Genomic DNA, 14,256 nt, shown 5'->3' on the forward strand with positions numbered 1-14,256 from the left:
GCTGGGGAGGAGCCGGCTGTCGTGGTACATGTGGGCACCAATGACATATCAAAATGTGGGAGGGAGGTTCTGGAAGCCAAATTTAGGCTCTTAGATAGAAAGCTTAAATCCAGAACCTACAGGGTAGCATTCTCTGAAATGCTCCCTGTTCCACATGCAGGTCCCCAGAAGCAGGCAGAGCTCCGGAGTCTCAATGTGTGGATGAGACAATGGTGCAAGGAAGAGGGAATCAGTTTTTTAAGGAACTGGGGAACCTTTTGGGGAAGGGGGAGTCTCTTCCGAAGGGATGAGCTCCACCTTAACCAGGGTGGAACCAGACTGCTGGTGCTATCCTTTAAAAAGGAGATAGAGCAGCTTTTAAACTAGAACAAAGGGGAAAACTGACAGTCGCTCAGCAGTGCATGGTTCGGAGGGAGGTATCTTCAAAGGCTACTAATGACGCATTAAAATTAGGGCATCTTGACAATTAGGTTCCAATAATAAGAAAAATAGTCCAATTGCCGGTAACTAAAAACTCACCTGAGCTAAAAAATTCTAACTTATCCCTATCAAGTAAAAAGCAGAATGAAAATACAAACAAAAAACAAACTTTGAAATGTTTGAATGCTAATGCCAGAAGTCTAAGAAGTAAGATGGGAGAAATAGAATGTATAGCAGTGAACGATGACATAGACTTAATTGGCATCTTAGAGACATGGTGGAAGAAGGTTAACTAATGGGACAGTGCTATACCGGGGAACAAATTATATCGCAATGACAGAGAGGAGCACCCGGGAGGTGGTGTAGCGCTTTATGTCCGGGAAGGCATAGAGTCCAACAGGATAAACATCCTGCATGAGACTAAATGCACAATCGAATCTTTATGGGTATAAATCCCTTGTGTGTTGGGGAAAACTATAGTGATAGGAGTATACTACCATCCACCTGGCCAAGATGGTGAGACGGACAGTGCAATGCTAAGAGAAATTAGGGAAGCTAACCAAATTGGTAGTGAGTTAATAATGAGAGATTTCAATTACCCCAATATTGACTGGGTAAATGTATCATCGGGACATGCTAGAGAGATAAAGTTCCTGGATGGAATAAATGACATTTTTATGGAGCAATTGATCCAGGAACCGACAAGAGAGGGAGCAATTTTGGATCTAATTCTCAGTGGAGCATAGGATTTGGTGAGAGAGGTAACAGTGGTAGGGCCGCTTGGCCATAGGGATCATAATATGATCAAATTTGAATTAATGACTAGAAGGGGGACAGTAAGCAAATCCACGGCTCTCGTGCTAAACTTTCAAAAGGGAAACTTTGATAAAATGTGAAAAATAGTTAGAAAAAAACTGAAAGGAGCAGCTACAAAGGTAAAAAGTGTGCAAGAGGTGTGGCCATTGTTAAAAAATACCATCCTAGAAGCACAGTCCAGATGTATTCCACACATTAAGAAAGGTGGAAGGAAGGCAAAACGATTACCCGTATGGTTAAAAGGTGAGGTGAAAGAAGATATTTTAGCCAAAAGATCTTCATTCAAAAATTATAAGAAGGATCCAACAGAAGAAAATAGAATAATGCATAAGCATTGGCAAGTTAAATGTAAGACATTGCTAAGACAGGCTAAGAGAGAATTTGAAAAGAAGTTGGCCGTAGAGGCAAAAACTCACAGTAAAAACTTTTTAAAATATATCCGAAGCAGAAAGCCTGTGAGGGAGTCAGTTGGACCGTTAGATGATCGAGGGGTTAAAGGGGCACTTAGAGAAGATAAGACCATCGCAGAAAGATTAAATGATTTCTTTGCTTCTGTATTTACTGAAGAGGTTGTTGGGGAAATACCCGTACCGATTTGAAGAAGGTTTTCATGGGTAATGATTCAGATGGACTGAACCAAATCACGGTGAACCTAGAAGATATGGTAGGCCTGATTGACAAAATGAAGAGTAGTAAATCACCTGGACTAGATGATATACATCCCAGGGTTCTGAAGGAACTAAAAAATGAAATTTCTGATCTATTAGTAAAAATTTGTAACCTATCATTAAAATCATCCATTGTCCCTGAGGACTGGAGGGTGGCTAATGTAACCCCAATATTTAAAAAGGGCTCCAGGGGCGATCCGGGAAACTACAGACCGGTTAGCCTGATTTCAGTGGCAGGAAAAATAGTGGAAAGTGTTCTAAATATCAAAATCACAGAACATATAGAAAGACATGGTTTAATGGAACAAAGTCAGCATGGCTTTACCCAAGGGAAGTCTTACCTCACAAATCTGTTTCACTTTTTTGAAGGAGTTAATAAACTTGTAGATAAAGGTGAACTGGTAGTTGTAGTGTATTTGGATTTTCAGAAGGCATTTGACAAAGTTCCTCATGAGAGGCTTCTAGGAAAAATAAAAAGTCATGGTATAGGTGGCGATCTCCTTTCGTGGATTACAAACTGGCTAAAAGACAGGAAACAGAGTAGGATTAAATGGACAATTTTCTCAGTGGAAGGGAGTGGGCAGTGGAGTGCCTCAGGGATCTATATTGGGACCCTTACTTTTCAATATATTTATAAATGGTCTGGAAAGAAATACGATGAGTGAGGAAATCAAATTTACAGATGATACAAAATTATTCAGAATAGTTAAATCACAAGCAGATTGTGATAAATTGCAGGAGGACCTTGTGGGACTGGAAAATTGGCATCCAAATGGCAGATGAAATTTAATGTGGATAAGTGCAATGTTAGGTTCCATATTAGGAGCTAGCTCCCAAGAAAGAGATCTAGGCGTCATAGTGGATAACACATTGAAATCGTAGGCTCAGTGTGCTGCGGCAGTCAAAAAAGCAAACAATGTTGGGAATTATTAGAAAGGGAATGGTGAATAAAACGGAAAATGTCATAATGCATCTGTATCGCTCCATGGTGAGACCACACCTTGAATACTGTGTACAATTCTGGTCGCCGCATCTAAAAAAAGATATAATTTTGATGGAAGGTACAGAGAAGGGCTACCAAAATGATAAGGGGAATGGAACAGCTCCCCTATGAGGAAAGACTAAAGAGGTTAGGACTTTTCAGCTTGGAGAAGAGACGGCTGAGAGGGGATATGATAGAGATGTTTAAAATTATGAGAGGTCTAGAACGGGTAGATGTGAATTGGTTATTTACTCTTTCGGATAGTAGAAAGACTAGGGGGCATTCCATGAAGTTAGCATGGGGCACATTTAAAACTAATCGGAGAAAGTTCTTTTTTACTCAACGTACAATTAAACTCTGGAATTTGTTGCCAGAGGATGTGGTTAGTGCAGTTAATATAGCTGTGTTTAAAAAAGGATTGGATAAGTTCTTGGAGGAGAAGTCCATTACCTGCTATTAAGTTCACTTAGAGAGTAGCCACTGCCATTAGCAATGGTATCATGGAATAGACTTAGTTTTTGGGTACTTGCCAGGTTCTTATGGCCTGGATTGGCCACTGTTGGAAACAGGATGCTGGGCTTGATGGACCCTTGGTCTGACCCAGTATGGCATTTTCTTATGTTCTTATGTTCTTAAAGGTATCCTATGAACACTTTGGATACCTATCTCACACCACAACATTTGCTTTAAATGCCTTTGAAGGCCAGAAAATTATTCTATTAATTATTTTAAAGTAGATCTACGTCATGCATAGGCATGACGTAGATTTCTGCGTTAGAATGGATAGACATATATATTATCATCAGTAATTTCACTCTATAAATCCTTTGACCAAATATCAGCTAAACACTGAAGCACTTTGTTCTGAGAATTGTCATGAAGAAACTTATACATTACAGACATTGAAGCACTAGTCTTTGTTATTAATCCTAAAAAGCATTGAAAAAGACCATTAGTATAAGGGCCATTACGTGGAAAATTGCAACATTAGCAATCAAAGGCCCAGCTGCACTCTCAGTTGTGGTGGACCATTTTGCTGTTACAGTCCTCGATTTCTCCTTATCTTTTTTGCGAAGATAAGCAGCTGAATTAGTCATGCTGTCTGGGTATGTTTTCCGTGCCACTAGGTGGCGGAGCACTTTACAAGTCTTTTAGCTAGGTGCCCCCTCTTGTATCTTCCCGGGCTTGCCTGAGGCTTCCCAGTCCGTTTTTTTCTGCGCGACTGATCGCACGCGGAGCTCTGTCTCTCCAGACCTTTTTTAGAGTTTGTTAGGTAAAAAGAGAAGAAATAAAACTTTTCCACCACAAGAAAGGCTATTTTTACTATCATGCCTTGCCCAGGATTCAAATTCTACGCTTGTGGTAAAATAATGTCAGTGACTGATGGCCATCAGTCATGCTATATCTGCCTGGGACCTGACCATGATCAGGAAAGTTGCAGGGACTGTGGCCATATGTCCCCAAGAGCGCAGTTCCAGCAAGCAGCTCGAATCCAGCAACTTAAGGCAGCACCATAGGGCTCCTATGCCCCTTCAGAGGCCTCTACTAGGTCATTTCCGGGGCCAGAACGTAAAAGGAAGGCAACATCTCACAAAAGGGCTTCTTCTGTTGACCGCCCCAGGGCAAAATACCCACAGCCGATGCCCCTTCAAGAATCGGGACAGGGCACGGGGGATGTGTCAACGTCGTCGCGGCCGCATGCCTTATGGACACTACCGGCTCCCAGAAGCAAGGAACAGGAACCGCGTCCGAAGCATCGATGCTCCAATGCACCTTGGGAGCAGCCACGCATCAATGCGCCTAAAGAGCATCGGTGCACCGAAGCACCGACGTGCGGAACAGAGTGCGTCACAGCAGCATCGAGTCGATGCACCACAGACGCATCCAGCGCATGTTGACGCAGGATCTCAGAGACCAAAACAACCGACGCAGCTGATGCACCCGAAGCACCCAGGGCCCAAGAAACATACTTCTGGCCATAAAAGACCTAGGGAGCCTTCTCCACTACTTGTGGTCGACTCTGACAGAGATATATCTCCATCATGTCTCTCAGACAGCCAATCATCCTCTCCCGGACGGATATCTGATCCAATCCCAGTACATCCCAAAAGCTCGTTGACCATAATACCTCCTACTGCCCCATCGCCGGTAGAGTCCCTACTGTCTAAACCATCAACCTCTGGGCTAGCTTCACAAGCTATGACCCAGATAACAAACATCTTATCGCAATTTTTGAAGTCGATAGAACATCAACAAAACCCGCCCCCACCGCTTCCTCCAGTGGAAGTTCCATCTATGCCAGAAGACCCATCTATTCCAGGGCCATCACCGAAAGTACAGCCACAAAGGCCATCAACACCCCTGGAAGAGTTTATTCTTACATCTTCCTCGGATGATTCATCAACAGGATACCCTTCAGATCCAGCAGAGGTCCCACCTGAACCGACATCTCCACCTGAAGATTTAACCTATTCACAGTTTCTAGAGAAAGTAGGTCTACTCCTAAACGTGGAGACCAGAAAGTTTCACAATCCTCGTCAGGAGATGATGGGCATTTTAAAAATATTTGACACTCCCAGCGAACCAATAGCACTGCCTCAACACCAAGTGCTAAATGCCCTCATGGAGAAATCCTGGGCACCCCTCTAACTACTCCATCTACTTCACGGAAAACTGATATTAAATATCGAATGAGGGACTCCCCCCCTTTTATTCTACCATACAACTACCCCATCAATCGGTTGTTGTAGAATCTGCAATGCAAAAAGCAAAAAAGTCTAGGTTGCATTCAAATACACCACCATCACGAGATGCTAAATTACTGGACGACTTTGTGAAACTCTCATACCAATCAAGCATGCTTAACGCAAAAATTCAAAACCATCAATTTTTAATCGCCCAGTACCTGTTCGAAAACTTGCAGGCTCTAAAACCATACCTGACGCAGGGCTCCTCAGACTCTACCCTGCCTGCAGAATTCCACAACATAGAAGAAGGTTTAAGACATCTTCTATGTTCTATATATGAGGGCTTTGAGGTGTCTTCAAAAACTTCAACAAATTCTATAGCTGCAAGACGATTAGCATGGCTCCGGTAAAGCGCAATCAGGGACGATGTCCATGATAAGCTGGCTAACCTCCCATGCCGACCGGATAATCTGTTTGGTGACAAATTCACTGAAACAGTCATAAAACTTAAAGAACAGAAAACAGATGTATTGTCCCTAACATCCCCATATCAGCCTGGATTGTTCAGACGACAAAACCTATCATACAAGAAACACACTTACCAGAGGAACTACAGGCCATACTCTTATTATAGGCCTCATCCTTACCAGCTGACTCAACAACAACCTTACCAACCACAAGGTTCGCGTCCTAGGACAAGAGCCTCTCGACAGACTCGTCCAACGGAATCCCAACCATCAAAAACACAGCAATCTTTTTGAGGATAATTCCGCCACCGGCTCTGACATTGGCAGTAGGAGGAAGATTAGCCAAATTCCTCCCAGCATGGTCCAACATCACATCCGATCAATGGGTTCTCACAATAATAAAAGAAGGTAATTCTCTCCACTTTACATCCGTTCCAACCATACCACACTTAGTTCCCCAGAAACATCGAGCAGTGCACAGGGCCCTCTCCTACGGGAAGTCAAGATTCTCCTCCAACAAAACTGCATTCAGGAACTACCTTCCTCGACACCGCACACCAGTTTCTATACACACTACTTCCTCATCCCCAAAAAATCGGGAGGCCTATGTCCAATCCTGGATCTACATGTGCTCAACAAATACATCCACAAAGAGAAATTCAAAATGATTTCTCTCAAGTCCATTCTTCCCTTCCTTCAGCCCAATGATTGGATGTGTTCACTGGACTTGAAGGATGCATATGCCCACATACCAGTGTATCCCAATTCCTGGTGTTATCTCTGTTTCCAGATGGACAACCGGCAATTCCAATACAAGGTATTACCATTTGGCCTCTCCTCTGCCCCCAGGGTATTCACCAAATGTCTGGCAGTAGCGGTGGCACACCTTCGTCGTCAGGGGGTGCAAATATTTCCTTACCTGGACGACTGGCTTTTAGTAACACCCAACCAGTCTCTCCTGCAAAATAATTGACTTTGCACCATTTCTTGCCTCGACAATCTGGGTCTCCTGATCAACTACGAGAAGTCAAACCTTCAATCAACACAAACCTTGCAGTGCATCGGAGCCTATATAGACACCATTCAAGACAAAGCATTCCTACCGCACCCGCGGGCACTCGCTATTCGCACGCTGTCTTCACTTCTTCTGCAAACCATGACTGTTCCAGCCTGCCAAATCTTGACCATCCTAGGACACATGGCAGCATCTATCTATGTGATCCCGCACACACATGTCTACACATGCGTCGCCTCCAAGCATCAATGGACTCAGTTCCTACATCCATTATTGTCCTCTGTACACATAAGATTCAGCATGAAGAAAGACCTACAATGGTGGCTACTTCCATCCACACTATCCATGGAATCGCCTCTGCAACCCCCTCGACATCAGGTAATACTCACCACAGATGCCTCTCCCACAGGATGGGGAGCTCACCTACACCATCTTCAGACTCGGGGGTTATGGTCCACGATTGAGCGCAACCAACACATAAACCTGCTGGTACTCCGAGCGGTACGAAACGCCCTTCCAGCCGTCGAACACTTCTTACATGGACAAATGGTAATGATTCAGACAGACAACCAAGTCACAATATTTTACATAAACAAAGAAGGAGGGTCAGGTTCTTGGTACCTCTGCAAGGAAACAATCCAGATTCTGGAATGGGCACACAGCGGGTCCATCCACCTACAAGCAAATTACTTGCCCGGAGTAAAAAACTCCAGAGCAGACAAATTGAGCAGAATATTTCACCTCCTCGAATGGGAACTACATCAGGAGACAGTGCATCGCATATTCTCCAATTGGGGTCTTCCCTGCATCGATCTGTTCGCAACGGAATACAACAGAAACGTAGACACATTTTGCTCAGTGTACCCAAGCAATCTCCGACTAGCTCCGGACGCTTTCCTCATAGAATGGTCTCGAGGTCTACTGTACGCTTTTCCTCCGATACCACTCATTTCTCGCACAGTCCAACAATGCATCGAAGACAAAGCAGATTTGATTCTCATAGCACCAGCTTGACCAAGACAACCCTTGTACAGCTCTCTCATACAACTATTAATAAGGGACCCTGTTCCTCTGGGCAACAGCCCTCAACTACTTACCCAGGAAAACGGATCACTCCTTTATCCTCTACATTCTTCCCTGCACCTCACGGCATGGAGATTGAAAGGCTTGCTTTCCAAAACTTAAACATTGCTCCTCCACTCCAAGACATCTTAGTCTCCTCCAGAAAACCGTTCACTAGACTCAACTACCAAAGAAAGTGGTCACGCTATACTTCCTGGTGCGCAACGACAGGTATTGATCCACTTACTTGCCCACCAGAATGCCTTCTCTCCTACCTTCATTTATTCTACACAGAAGGCCTAGCAACAGCCTCTCTATGAGTACATTTAAGTGCTATAGCAGCTTATCATACTCCCCTAAACGGTGAACCTATATTCTGTCACTCTCTCGTATCCAGAATTCATGAAAGGGGTGTTGCGCTTACACCACCCGACCAAAAAACCGCCAGTGCCTTGGGACATCAACATAGTCCTAGAGCAACTAATGCTACTGCCCCTTGAACCGATGGACACTTGTCACCTAAGATACCTCTCCTGGAAAGTACTCTTCTTGACTGCTTTAACATCAGCTAGACGGGTTAGTGAGCTTCATTCCCACTTGGACTTCTTCCCAGACAACCTTGGCGCTGTGAGTGACGAACATGGTAAAAAGTTTCATCAAGACATTATCAAAATGGAGAAATGGTATCAAGGCAAGTGGAACCCCTCCATGCTGGGTGACTATTGTTTGACTCTCATCCGCAAAGCGTCGGACATTGGTTACAAAGGAAAATCTGTGGCAAAACATTTTTAGTTTTGTTTTCTGGAGCCAACATTGCCATTATAGCTTATGCCGCTACAGACATGTAACAATGCTTAATGTATATCGCACTTTTTTGGCAAACAGTACATGATACAGACATAATAAATGCATATTTGTGTTCAGCTTGTTAAAATCTACTTGTTTCACCGAAGGTTGTGGAGGAAACAAAATGTTCCCAGAAATTTGTTTACCAGTGTTTCCTGGAACTCCAGGCGATGCAGTATGCCCTGTATGCTTTCCAAGACCGCCTGTCCCACAGGGTTGTCTTGATACAGATGGACAACCAAGTGGCCATGTGGTACGTGAACAAGCGGGGGGGGGGGGGGGGGGGCACAGGCTCCTATCTGCTCTGCCAGGAGGCCATGCAGATCTGGGCCTGGGCCCTGTCCAAAGACAAATTCCTTCATGCATTATACCTGGCAGGGACAGAGAATGTGGTGGCGGACCGCTTAAGCTGGACGTTCCACCCCTATGAGTGGTCCCTCAACCCCATCTATGGCAGACGAGATCTTCTGCAGGTGGGATCGGCCGGATGTGGATCTCTTCACCTCCCTTCAGAACCACAAAGTGAGACGCTTCTACTCCCTGTACGGGGGGGAGAGAACCAGCCCTGGATGCCTTCACCCAATCATGGATCGCAGGTCTCCTGTACGCATATCCTCTGCTTCCGCTGTTAGGCAAGACTCTCTTGAAGCTCCAGCAGGACAGGGGCTCCATGATCATGATAGCCCCACATTGGCTGCAACATGTCTGGTTCTCGATCCTGCATGACCTGTCGGTCCAAGAGCCCATACACCTGGACACCTCTCCCGACCTCGTCACACAGATTTGGGGCAGGCTGCGCCACCCGAATGTTTGGTCATTGTTGAAAGGCTAGTGCTGCAGTCCCTCGACCTGTCGGAGAATGTGTTGCGGGTCCTGGTAGCTTTTCAGAAGCTTTCCACACGGAAGTCCTACCAGTTGAAGTGGAGGAGATTCTCGGTCTGGTGTACGGCGCAAGGTCTTGACCCTTTCACCTGTCCCACATCATGGCTCTTGGACTAGCTATTGCGTCTCTCAGGGTCGGGGTTGCAAACTACTTTGATCCGAGTTCATCTGAGTGCCATCAGCGCCTACTACCGAGGGGTGGGTGACATTCCAACCTCGGTGCAGCTGTTAGTAGGGTGCTTCAATTGAGGCTTGCTACAATTGAACCCTCTGCTGCATCCTCCTGTTGTGGTCTGGGACATCAACATGGTGTTAGCGCGGCTCATGCAGTCTCCATTTGAGCCTATGTGCTCCTGCGAGCGTAAACACCTCACGTGGAAAGTTATCTTCCTGGCAGCGATTACTTCCACCCGCAGGGTCAGTGAGCTGCAAGCCCTGGTAACCTATCCACTTTACACACGGTTTTTCCACGACAGGGTGGTGCTACACACTCACCCTAAGTTCCTGCCTAAGGTGGTAACTGACTTCCATCTGAATCAGTCTATTGTGCTACCCAGCTTCTTTCAGAGGCCACACTCCCACCAGGGTGAGCGGGCTCTGCACACCTTGGACTGCAAACGTGCTCTGGCGTTTTACCAGGAGCGCACTGCAGCCCACAGGCAGTCCACGCAACTCCTTGTCTACTTTGACAAAAATAGACTTGGGGTTTTGGTTGGCAAGCAGACTCTATCCAATTGGTTGGCGGACTGTATCGCTTTCTGCTATGAGCAAGCGGGCCTTCTGCTCGGAGGCCGAGTAAAGGTGCACTCAGTGAGAACCATGGCAGCATCGATGGCCCACTTCTGTGCAGTCCCTATTGCTGAGATCTACAAGGCCGTGACATGGAGTTCCCATAACACGTTCGCAGTCCACTACTGTCTGGACAAGGATGGTCAACAGGACACCTTCGGCCAGTCTTTCCTTCATAAATTGTTCCAAGTGTGAGAACCCAACTCTCCCTGCCTAAGGCCCACTGTGTTGTTCATGCTGCCTCCCGTTGTCGCCAACAGCACCCCTGTTGTTGTGCCTGTTGCACGTTTTTGGGTGTCTGTTGGCCCGGTATATTACGGGGGCAGCCTGCAGCTTGGTATTCACCCATCTGTAAGGACTGCCATCCTGCTTGTATTGGGAGAAAACAGAGTTGCTTACCTGTAACAGGTGTTCTCGCAGGACAGCAGGATGTTAGTCCTCAGGAATCCCACCCACCCTCCTGCAGAGTTGGGTTCGTTTGTGGTTTGTTGTTTTATTTTTCGTTCGTCTTTTTCGTGATACGAGAGTGAAGGGGGACCCCACGTGACTCCGGGGATAGTAGCATGTTGGGCATGCTCAGTGTGCCAGACAAAGTTTCTAGAAACTTTAACAAAAGTTTTCTGTGCCGGGCTCCATCTGATGATGTCACCCATCTGTGAGGACTACCATCCTGCTTGTCCTGGGAAAACACCTGTTATAGGTAAGCAATTCTGCTTTTTGTTCTGTGTCATGGAGGTTATCTTTTCTCCCATATACCTTGCACAGTAGGGGGAGGTGCAGAAGAAAGGGAAAGAGAGAGAAGGTTATGATTTCAGGGAGTGAGAGAAGGAGGTAGAGGGCCTACCAGCTGCTTTTTCCTACAGTCCCGGGATCTGCCTCCTTGTATTCTTTGCTTCTTTTGACTTCCAGTCAGAATGTCAAGGGAAAAGCTGTGGTGTGAATTGAAATATCTTATTGTATACATTCAAGTAAATGTACATCTTCCTTTCTCTGTTTTTGGCCAAATTCTAGCTAGTACTGCCTTTGACTTTTTGTGCTTCGCTTGATTGACCAAGGTGCTTTCCTTTTCGCCTGGGCTTATCCTGTGGGGTGAGAGGATATGCCTGACAGTGGAAGTGCCGAGATTGGGTGAGCTTCAGTCACAGCTCGGGGTCTTGGAGTGGCAATCCTGTTGGACGGGTAGCCCTTCCATTGCTTGCACTCTAGGTTGCTATTGTGAGACGGCCTCGAATGGCCTTGCATTCTGTTGTGAACGGCCTCGAAAGGCCTTGCATTCTGTTATGTAGCGGATGTTACGTAGCGGATGGGGTCGGATCCAGGACCAAACCGAGGGTTGATGGCGGGTTCCACCATGGCTGACGGTCTTACCCTCTGCCAGGCCGGCAAGCTCCCATGGCCAACAACAGAAGATGTTGGAAAGTGAATGGTCCACCGACCATTCCGAGCCCTTTCGGACCTGCTGCATGGAACAGCATGGAGCAGCAGGCCTGGCCTGAGGTTGAGGGCAGATGGGCCTTGACACGAAGACATAACAGCAGACTCGATGCAATGGCATCGCGGACGAAGACATGACACCAGGATCGATGGAACGGCATCGCGGACGAAGACTTGACACCAGTGGTCGATCCGACGACATCAGGAACAAGACATGATACCAAGAGTGATGCAACGGTATCCAGGACGGGACGAGGAACTGACGAAGTCCAGACGAAACGAGAAGCTGGGCGGAAGGACATTGGCATTGTCTCTCAGGGCGCCTTACTCAGCCCACCCGCGGGACTGAGTCGCTGACCACCCTGTCCCACTGTGCGCCCTACACAGCCCGAGGAGACTGGTCACGGACCACGCTGGAAGCGGGACAAGCGCAGGGAAGGATCCAGTCAAAGCAGAACTCCAACAACGGAGCCAATGTCGTCCGAAGCTCCACCAACGGCTGGCAGGACATGACGGCTCAAGAGCACAGGACACTAGTCCACCTGTAGGCTAGTCCACACTCGGGCAAGACATCATCCGAGGGACCCCCGGCCTACAGGACCAAAAGGCTCAGGAGCGTTAATGAAACAGCAAAGGGCAGAACATCGAGGAACCAGGAACAACAGGAAGCGGAGGATCACAACAAGACACCAGGACACCTGGACAGGGACCTCAGGCACGAACATGACTTGGCATGACGAGACGAAACAACAAGAACTCCATGGAGAAGACAAAGAAGTCCTGATGGAGCTCTGGCAGGCAGGAGCCTCCAGAGTGAAGCAACTCCGATGCAAGCCCCAGACTGAATGACAGGGCAGCCCTTTTATAGGGCTGGTACAGGAAGCCCACTCCCTAGGTGGGGCCAGCACACGTCCTGTGCTTGGCCCTTTAAATCTTGCAGAGAGGCACGCGCCGGCGCCTAAGGAGCAGCAGGAGAGCTGTGCAGGACCGCGGACAGTGGCCTCCACCGACGCACAGACGCAGAGGAAGCAGGGCAGGGCCTGAGGAGCAGGCCCGACGACGGCAGCAGCTCCAGCCGCTGCAGGAGGCCCCAGGGGTGGCTCCAGCCGCTACTCGACCCCGGGGATGCGGCCTTCGTGCCGTGAAGATGAAGCAGACGTCGGCGGCGTTCCCAGCCACGCTGAAAAGGGCAGAAGGCCTGCGGCTCCGGCCACGATGAAGGGAGATCCAATGGACGGCCTCCGGGCCGCAGGGGAGCGCAGAGTCCGCGGCTCCGGAAGGCCGACGGCGGTGTCCTGCCGTGTCGGCTGAAGAAACAGCATGGGGTGAGTGAGCCTGCTCGCGGGGAGACCCGCGGGCAGCAAGTTCATAACAGTTGCATGCCATTTGACTTGGGGCTCAGATCTTTTCTTGTAATCGCTCAGCAGGTAGTGCCGCAGATCCTATTGCTTTTTGCTACTTCTTTTTCCAAGTTTTTGCTTGGTTTTTATGCCCGATGGGCCTTTCATCCATGTTAGATGGTCCCATCAATCATCAGGCGCAATTATGTGAATGCATTCTGTTATTCATCTTCAGATGCAAGTGAACTGCAGTTTTCTTTCTGGAGGGCTCTCTAGTCCCAGATTGGTTTCTGGTTGTTCTGTGACACTGAAAGGAAACTGTGTAGTCTTTGTCCAAGAGCTCTTTCTCTCGGTTGGTAATTGTGCCCTTTCCTGTATGCAAGAGGATTTAGGTCTGCTGGTACTTACTTACTTACTTACTTATTTATTTATTTATTTATTTGTTTGTTTGTTTGTTTATTTATTTATTTATTTAAAGGCTTTTATATACCGATATTCATGTACTGGTACATATCACGTCGGTTTACATAAAACAAAGTTGGAAATTACATCGAACAGGAAGGAACAATTAACAGGGCTAACTTCGAAGAACTTATAGATAAGCTAAGAAAACTTAAATTTAAATTAAAATTATTACAGATAACTTATAACTTATTACGGATATCAGCTAACCAATAAAAGTCTAAAGCTCGGATTTATGACCTAACTAACAGTATAAAGTCTAACTAACTAGGAGGATTTATGGTTACGGCATCCGACATCTAGCGTCTTGGAGTATGAAATGAGTAAGTTAATCCCTAAGGGGGAGACCTTTAAGTGAAGGCTTTAGTGAAAAGCCAAGTTTTGAG

This window comes from Rhinatrema bivittatum, chromosome 9 (assembly GCF_901001135.1).
Source record: "Rhinatrema bivittatum chromosome 9, aRhiBiv1.1, whole genome shotgun sequence".
Classification (NCBI taxonomy): Eukaryota; Metazoa; Chordata; class Amphibia; order Gymnophiona; family Rhinatrematidae; genus Rhinatrema; species Rhinatrema bivittatum.